Raw genomic sequence first — 8799 nt, 5'->3', positions numbered from 1 at the left:
TGTGAATGACAATCGTTCACTTCAAAGTGCTAGAAAAAGCATACTCAAATAACACTGAACATATCGGCATATAAGGAGATTTGAGTGTTCGAAAAAGAAGAATAAAATATGCCACTGCCAAGATAATTTGGAAAACTGGTACAGAAAAAGGGAAATAAACTGTTTTGAAAGATTAAAATGAAAATAAGGAAAACTGTTGCTGATTCTATTGCAGAGGATTTCTTTAAAACATTAAGCATTTAATTTTGAACTTAAAGTTTTCTTTATATGCATTTTTTATATGCTAAATACAACTTCTGTCTTATTCGCCATGGAGTGATTATGTTTCTACTTCATAGATATTAAAAGCGAATCGGCATTTTGTAACACTATCAATGTATTAAAGTTACTTCATTAATATCTGAGCAGTAACTGAGGGATACCATGCATTTATATCAACACGAGATCTTCGATTTGCATATATAATGTCAAAATTTAAAATCATTTCAAGAAACATAACAAAATTGTCGATTTCCGTCTTAATATTTATTTTCACTCATTATTTTTCTTTAGATCTACAGCTAAAAGTTAGCTAAAGTAATTTAAACAGCTAGAGTAGATTGTGTGTTGTAATGTTTAGAGTTTATGACGCAAAAAAGTTTACTTCTTGAAGAAATGTCTCACTTTCTTATGTCCTCAAAAGTTATGTCCTCATTAAAATTCATATAATTTTCTGGAAAACTTAATTTTTGATGTGTGTCGGATGAAATTCGAAGTATAAATATCTACTCAATTTTGTTTTGAATTGGGTTAGAATTTGATTATTTAATAAGAATATTTACAGTTTTTTCGGAACAAGAACTTAGTACAAGGGATTTCTTTCTATTAAATTCGGAAACCAAAATTACATCAAACGACACATTTACTTTAAAAACAAAACAAAAAAAAAACTATAAATGTAGCTTAATATTTATCTGTTGATTACTAAAGTGAAGTGATAAGTCATTTCATTTGTGTGTTCTTTTAACATAAAATTAGCTTTGAATGCTCCTTCACCAGCATTTCCTTTTTTTTTATTAATAATATGTAAATGAGACTTATTTTTTCCCATTTGTGCTGAAAAATTTAAATTTGTGCGTTAATGAAAACGTTTTAATGACTCAATTTCCCAAAAAGAAGTCTTAAATTTTTATTACTGAAAGATCTGTTCTGAATTATATCTATTTAAAAAATGTTATTTTGCCAAAATGGTTACTGTCATTAAATGCATTTGGATCATAAAACGGAGTTCGACTGTCTTTTATGCAAAGAAGGCTTAATGGAACTTTTATGCTTCAGTTCTCAAAGGGACAGAATTCTTTTTAATTAGCTCTTCTGAATGCTCAAAGTTCTGAATAATGACCTGGATGCTAAAGTCATAAAAGTCATGTTTAGTGTATTTATACGGATTTAATGCATTAAACTTTAAGAGAAAATTATTTGTTGAAAACATTATTGCTACAGAAAAAAAGAACATTGTGTGCACGGAAACTGAGAAGGGAAATTCAACAGGAAACATGCTGCAGTTGTTATGTCTCCAGTCTGATGTTGTTTTTCTAAACCAGTAGGCCATTTTTTTTTCTTTGCTGGAATGCTTATATAAATAGTAGCTATCAGCCATTTCTCATATTTTGATTTTGTGATGATGTATTAACAAGAGTTGGTTTCTTGTATAAAAGATAGTTGACAACTCATTAAATTGATGACTGCAAGGTTGATATTTTACTGATATAGGATGACGTATCAAAATCATTAGTCAGGCATGGAGCAAAATATATGTTTTTTTAATCTAATAAGAAAGCTCTGATACCATCAGTCAATGGCAGAAACTGCGAAAATGAATGATAAAAAAATTCTAACTTTCTTAAAGTTGGCATCTCGCCAGATATGGTTAAAGAAAGTCTGCTGTGCTTGGCAATTTGCCGAACAGGCTTAGTAGTTATAACATTAAACACCTTTTCTAGATAGTTTGAACTACGAAGTATATTTTGTAGTTCAATTTGTTTTGGTCAGTGGTTTCATTAGATTGCCAACTATCACAACACTAGAACTGTACTTCAGTTCACTGATGATTATTTTTTCCTATAATGATATTTAATATAGGCATTTTTTTAATATTAGAGTTGTTTCTTTAATTTTATGTAAGATTATCTATATTTAGTTCGAATAGGATGTTCTTAAACAAATTAGGTATTACTTTATTAGAATAATAATTAGACTTCTCGTACATGACATACTAAGTTTAATTATGTACCCAACCATTCTTTTAGAAAGAATCAGAGAGGTTATCTCTTTCTAATTTATAATAAATAATTACCTCTGATTTAAAAATTTAAAAAATTGTGAATTTTTCAGAATTTTTACACTTTTTTCTGAGCTGCATAAGAATAATTATTCATTTTATACTTATCATCTATTATATTGTTAAATACATGCATTTAGCTTATAATCATCTTTGCAGAATCACTGCCAATTTTTTCCAAGTAAATCTTTTTTCCATGTTTTTTTAAGGCTGCATGAAAATAATTATTTTTTATATACTTATCATTCGTTATGTTCTTAAATAGGGTCATTTAACTGGTAACCATCTTTGCAGCATCGCAATTCGTTTTTTTCTTTTTCATTTTTTTCCAACCAAAAAGAAATAAACGTCAGGTTTTGTCGATATTGCGATGTACATAGAAACTTATTTCAGAAGTAATGTATTTTTCTGGAATAAATCGTTTTTTCTTTGCTTTTTCTTTATTGGAAGGCAATGGAATATATGTGAGTTTCTCTTTTCCTCTATAAGTTCAAATTATTACTAAGCTTTCAGATTTTCTCTATTGATTTTACATATAAGAATTTTGGCCTTTAACTATATTAACTCATTTCCTAAATAAGTACTCAGTGCTATAAATCCTTCTTTTTATTTTGTAATTCTTCATTGAATTTTCTGAAACATTCATTATTACTTTATCATTATTGTTGCTTCTTAAAATGCCACCTACATAAATTACATCGGTATATTGATTCATCCCTCTTAAAAAACTGCAAAATCGTTAAATTTTGAAAGAAATTATTTTATTGAAAATTCTAAGATTTTGTTGTTTCTTTCGATCGATAAATGGTTTTTAGTTTATCTATCATATAATTATCAATATTTTTAATGTGTAGTTTATCAAGTTTGGCGTGGAATTCTACTATGCTGTGCAGACAAAGTCTTTGATACATCATCCCAGCATTTTTATGCACTTTAATAAATGGAAAAAATTCTTATACATGTATAACTAAATATTTAAACGCCATTAGTTAAGGATGTTATATTAACATTTAACACGAATTTCAGAATTAATTTTTTGCTCACTTCTATTTCAGCATAGTTACTTTCTGTTTCCATTATATTTGCGTTTAGCATGTTGAATATTATGATACTACCTTAATTTGTAGAAAGAGCAGGGAGCTGAGAAACGCATTTAGTTTAAATTAAACAATTTTGTTTATTTTTACGTATGAGAACGAGTATAGGGTGATATGATTCAAATTTATAGAATGAGAATCCTTCATTGCAACGCCTTTTGTAATTTTCGATATAAATGTAAAACGATTTCTTGTTATATGAAATTGAGGTTTGCATTTAACATAGCACCATCTGTTCCATTAAAAGAGTTGAAATTTGAAAAACGATTTCACCGAGAAATATCAACCATATCTATCTTAAAAATCAAACTGTAAAGCTCTAATTTCATTTAATTTCAAAATGAAGGATCTTCAAAAGAAAAGCTGGATTTTTCATGAAGGGAGCAATATTTTAGCCAATTAGTTCTAGTTGCGTGTCCCTACAGGGCATTTATCACAATCTAGAAAAGAACAAACCTTGACAGCGAGAGACTAATATCACTTGTGTGATAGACAGCAGCATTAGCTGTTATTTCGTGCAGTCACTGGATTTATCCATCCCTTATGATGAAAATCGAGCTGCCTTCAAAGTGTTAATCGAGGTAGTTCCAGTGTTTCAATACACAAGTGTATGAAAAATGAGCATCGTCTATTTTATTTCTGCTTTTCATTTTCAACAAATTTATGAAATTAAATTTCATCATCACATTAATAGACAGCAATTCTGCTGAATATGATTAAATAAAAAATTACTTTCCTGAGTTTAATTTAATTACAATCGTAATTACAGATTAATATAATAATGTTAAAGCTAACACTAAATAAATACCCTTCAGAGTTACTTTCGCTAAGGGGAATTGAACGTCCATTTTTTTTAACTCTCTTGATAGTTTTGTCAAATTCATCTGACGTTCGTTTAAACCAAAATTGAATTTCTAAAAACTTAATCGTATAAAATGTCTCTTATAAACGTTAAGTAAAACAGAGTGATAGAAGCAATGAGCAAAATCATTGGTTTTTTCTCGAAACAGAAAACACAGACTGTAACAAATATCTAAAAGCCCAAATCTCCCGACATTCAATATATTCATTCAACTTCTTAAAATAATAAAATTCTATATATTCATTCAACTTCTTAAAATAATAAAATTCAATATATTCATTCAACTTCTTAAAATAATAAAATTCAATACATTCATTCAACTTCTTAAAATAATAAAATTCAATATATTCATTCAACTTCTTAAAATAATAAAATTCAATATATTCATTCAACTTCTTAAAATAATAAAATTCAATATATTCATTCAACTTCTTAAAATAAATGATAGAAGCAATGAGCAAAGTTTGGAAGGTTGTACATTTGCATGTTCTTGATTAATATCACTATTACAATAATAATTTCAAAACTCGGTTATTATAAATTAATAGATTAACTTAACGTAATTTTCAGTGTATCAGAATCATGTTTTTGATAGTGAATTTGAATGAAATTATTTTTTAAATTCCATGATATCTATAACAACGAATTATAAATTATATATTAAAAAGTAGAGAGTAATGCCATTGAAAAATTCTGTTTTTAAGTAAATAAAAAAAAAGAATTTTATAATTTACTTGTACATCAATAAAAGTGTGTTTTTAAAAAATACTTTTTATTAAATTTATTTATTTAATTTGATTACAATTCCTATGGAAATATTGCTTTAAAAATGTACTAACATCAATTTCCTACGAATTTTTTTCCTACGAATACTTTAGAATTTCTTATATGGCCATTATAAATTCATTAAACATGTTTATAAAAATGAAAATTAAAAATATCTTTTTCTATATGCTAAAAATATATTGAGTAATCACCATATTTATCTGAAATTTGTTGAGAAAAACTTAAAGAAAAAGGATAAGTTGTAGAAACCACTTTTCATATTATATCCGTTAGATGCACAGTTCTTTCATTACTGAATTATTTTTTTCCATAGTATTTTTATTGTAGATTGAAATTCTTTTTATTATGAAAATTTGACTTTTGATTTACATTTTTCCGTCCTTTAAAATTTAATTTTAAGTTTCTGTCAAAAATTAAACAAAACTAACATAAGCACTGAATAGTAAGCTTTCTTTTGTCCCACTCCTTAAATATTTGGAATCGTTCATTATTTGTTTCCAATAACTTCTTCTCAAAGTATTTGTTCAATAAATTCAAATCGATGAAAGTGCCCTTGTGGCCGAAACTCTTTGTGTTGGATTTATTCTTCAAATTTTACGAACAGCAACAGCTGCCTTTCTCATCGATAGTGTCATCAGTTTCACTTAAGATGCTCCCCATTCAAATGAACAATTTAAACCCCCTTTTCGGAATTGATTACCAATATGTGGCATAACCTGAAGTGTTCCTCTTGTGCTAGAATGTAATTCTTGCTGCCTCGTGGGTTTGCATTACTACAGGAATATGTTTCACATTTTATCGTCGTAGTTTTTTTTATTCAGAAAAAAAAAAGAATTTTGTCGTAAAAGTGTGGTTTTCGAATTGAGGAGGCTTTCTTTCGTCTATATTGACTCCATGTTTCTGTATAAAAAATGTTTTATTTTACCAAAAGAGAATGATTCATTTATTTGTTAAATTACGTTTGAATTTAAAGTTCTTCATAGTTGTTTTGAGTATACATCGAATTTTCGAACTGCCATCAAGCGACAAACAAAACTTTTCATTTGGCAGCTTATTCTCTACGTTAAAATTTGGAAAAAAAATTATGCTTGATATTCGTCAATAGAAACAACTCTATGATTCTATTGAGGAATCATGTTTAATTTTATGAGGATATTAAGGAGAAAACCAAAAATTAATGACAAAAACAGAAGTTTCATCAATACTTGATTCACATAAAATTTAAAAGAATTTATCTCAGCATTTAGAATAACTGAAGAAATAATAAACGACAGCTTAAAGATATAAATGTGTACAATTCAGATTAATTTATTTTTGTTTTATTAATTTCCCTTAACGAACTTAGGGACTGTTATGAGACAGATTTCCTTATTCTGAGCAGTGTTCAGATGATGAAGGTTATTTAGGACCTTACAAAGTTATTTTTTTTCATTTATTAAGTAGTAAAGACCAGTAGAAAAGTTATTCGTTTAAAAAAAGAATCGTTTGATCGTTCATTGATGTTTCTTTCTCTTGATGTTTCAATTAATAGATAGATTTATTTTCAAAGATATGGTTCAAATAATAATATCGGTTATTATTCAACTAAAAATTATTTAATAATCGAAAATGTTTTTTTTTTTTCAAAATTTGAATATTTATTATACATGCTATTGTTTAAGTTTTATTTATTGGTCCTCAGTGCATTCGATTAATAAGAAAAGGAGCAATTGCAAATTCTACTATAATATATGTATACATATAATTTCATTTCTGAAGAGCTTCGGTAATCTTAATTTGCTAGGAATTTTGTTTTCAACACACAAGTTTTCTCTAACATGTTACTCAAAGGCTCCTAAATGCATTATTGGATGAATTAGAAATTTTACCGTTTCTTAGCTTAAGCTTCAAGGGAATTGTGAATTAAATTGTCACAAAATGAAAAAAGTTTTGAAAGTTAGTTTAATATAAGAATATAAAATGACTTATTATATTTTTATTATGTCTGACATCCTTTGATTTATTTCCAGAGTAATGGATTTTTGATTTAGACTTATGCCTCAAATATTGTCTTTTTTACATTACAAATTTATTGCACATTTTTTTCATTGACTTCCTTTTATTTCTGTAGGAAACGGGACTATATCAAATATTTTCTCTTGTGCAGTGGCAACAGCTCTAAATAATTAGTTATGTTTTGAGAACTATAAAGTAATGAGTTTTGATTCTGTCTAATTTGATACCGACAAATCCACACATTTTGGTGCCGAAACATACTCGGGTAAGTCGTACTAAACTTGTTTGTTTAAACTTTCGATACGAACCCGAATTATAGTGTCAATCGTTAAAAAAAAACTTGATTTACTTAAACATAAACTATCAACAATTCGCGCCGCCATTACGAAACTGGCAACGAAACTTAATGATTCAACTAGTGAAGAAACTGATTTAGAATATAGAATTGACAAATAGCTTATAAGACAAAATAAACGAACTAACCTTGGCAGACAGACGATAAAATCCACCAACTTCTAAACGATGAAGAACAATGATTAATAGAGTACGAAAAATACGCAGAAAATGCTCATTTGGCGATGTTTGCTTACAACATGAAAGCAAATGAGAATACTAATTCTTCTTCGCCAAAATCGCCAGTATCTGACAGTATAAATAAGGCTCAGTATTGGCTCAGCTACCGCCAATAACTGAGCCAATAGGTATAAATGACGCAGTTGCGTCTTCAAACATTACAGTAAACCTACCTACAGAAAAAATAAATACGGTTTTAGGAGCATTTTGAAAAAGTCATTAAGCAACAATATTGTCCTAATTGGAAGTTTCGATTGCAACGCAGTCCTAAGAAATGCAATCAGCACATATTGACCACATCTGATTTCTTAAAACAAGAATTTAAACCGCAGATTTGAATTGCTTCCATTTGAAAACAGGTCACTTGAAAATTAGGCAGTATTGATAAAATTCAAGTAAATAGATCGATATAAAAATGCTACTGATAAGGAATAAACTTAAAGACAAGTAGTTTTTCTGGTCACTTTATAGAGGTAAAAGGAATGAAAATGTGAAATGCTAGCACCAGTTTTGAAAGAAAAAATATAGCTTAGTGTATATATTAAATTTCTTTTGATAAAAATGAATTTGACAGAAGATTAAAAAGGAACTTCCTATAATTTTAGAAGCTCCTTTCAGTAACAGAAGATCCTTATTTTAATGAATAATTATAGTTGTAATGGATTAACCCAAAATCAGATTTAGACTGATTGCATTGTTATGACATTTATGCAAAACATGAGCATGTTAATATTAAATGAGAATACATATAGCGTTGCCTTTTTGTTGTTTGAATAAATTGTAAGAATGTTGACATTGTTAGTATAAAACTGTGAAAATATCTTCACGACAAATTATATTTGAACATTCACGCGCTCAAAAAATATTTTAAATATGAATTGTTAATGAAACAAAGGTTTTGAAATTTAAAACTGTAGCATGCTTCCTTTTTTTTCTGTAGAACTTGATTTAAGCTCAGAAATAAGTAGGAGTGTAATTACTTGGAGACACACAACAATAAATTTGGAGCTTTAAAACAATATTTCCTGGAGATTATTATTATTTCCCAGTTTTAGCTGAGAAAAATAGATGATAAGTTTTGATATTCTTTAACAGAATAACAAGTGGATGAAGACACCGCCGAGATATCGCGTCCGTATCAATAAGGAGCCATTACCTCTCTTCGA

Source organism: Argiope bruennichi, chromosome X2 (assembly GCF_947563725.1).
Source record: "Argiope bruennichi chromosome X2, qqArgBrue1.1, whole genome shotgun sequence".
In the NCBI taxonomy this organism is placed as follows: Eukaryota; Metazoa; Arthropoda; class Arachnida; order Araneae; family Araneidae; genus Argiope; species Argiope bruennichi.
The sequence above is the reverse complement of the archived record's forward strand: the minus strand, read 5'-3'. Positions refer to the sequence as shown.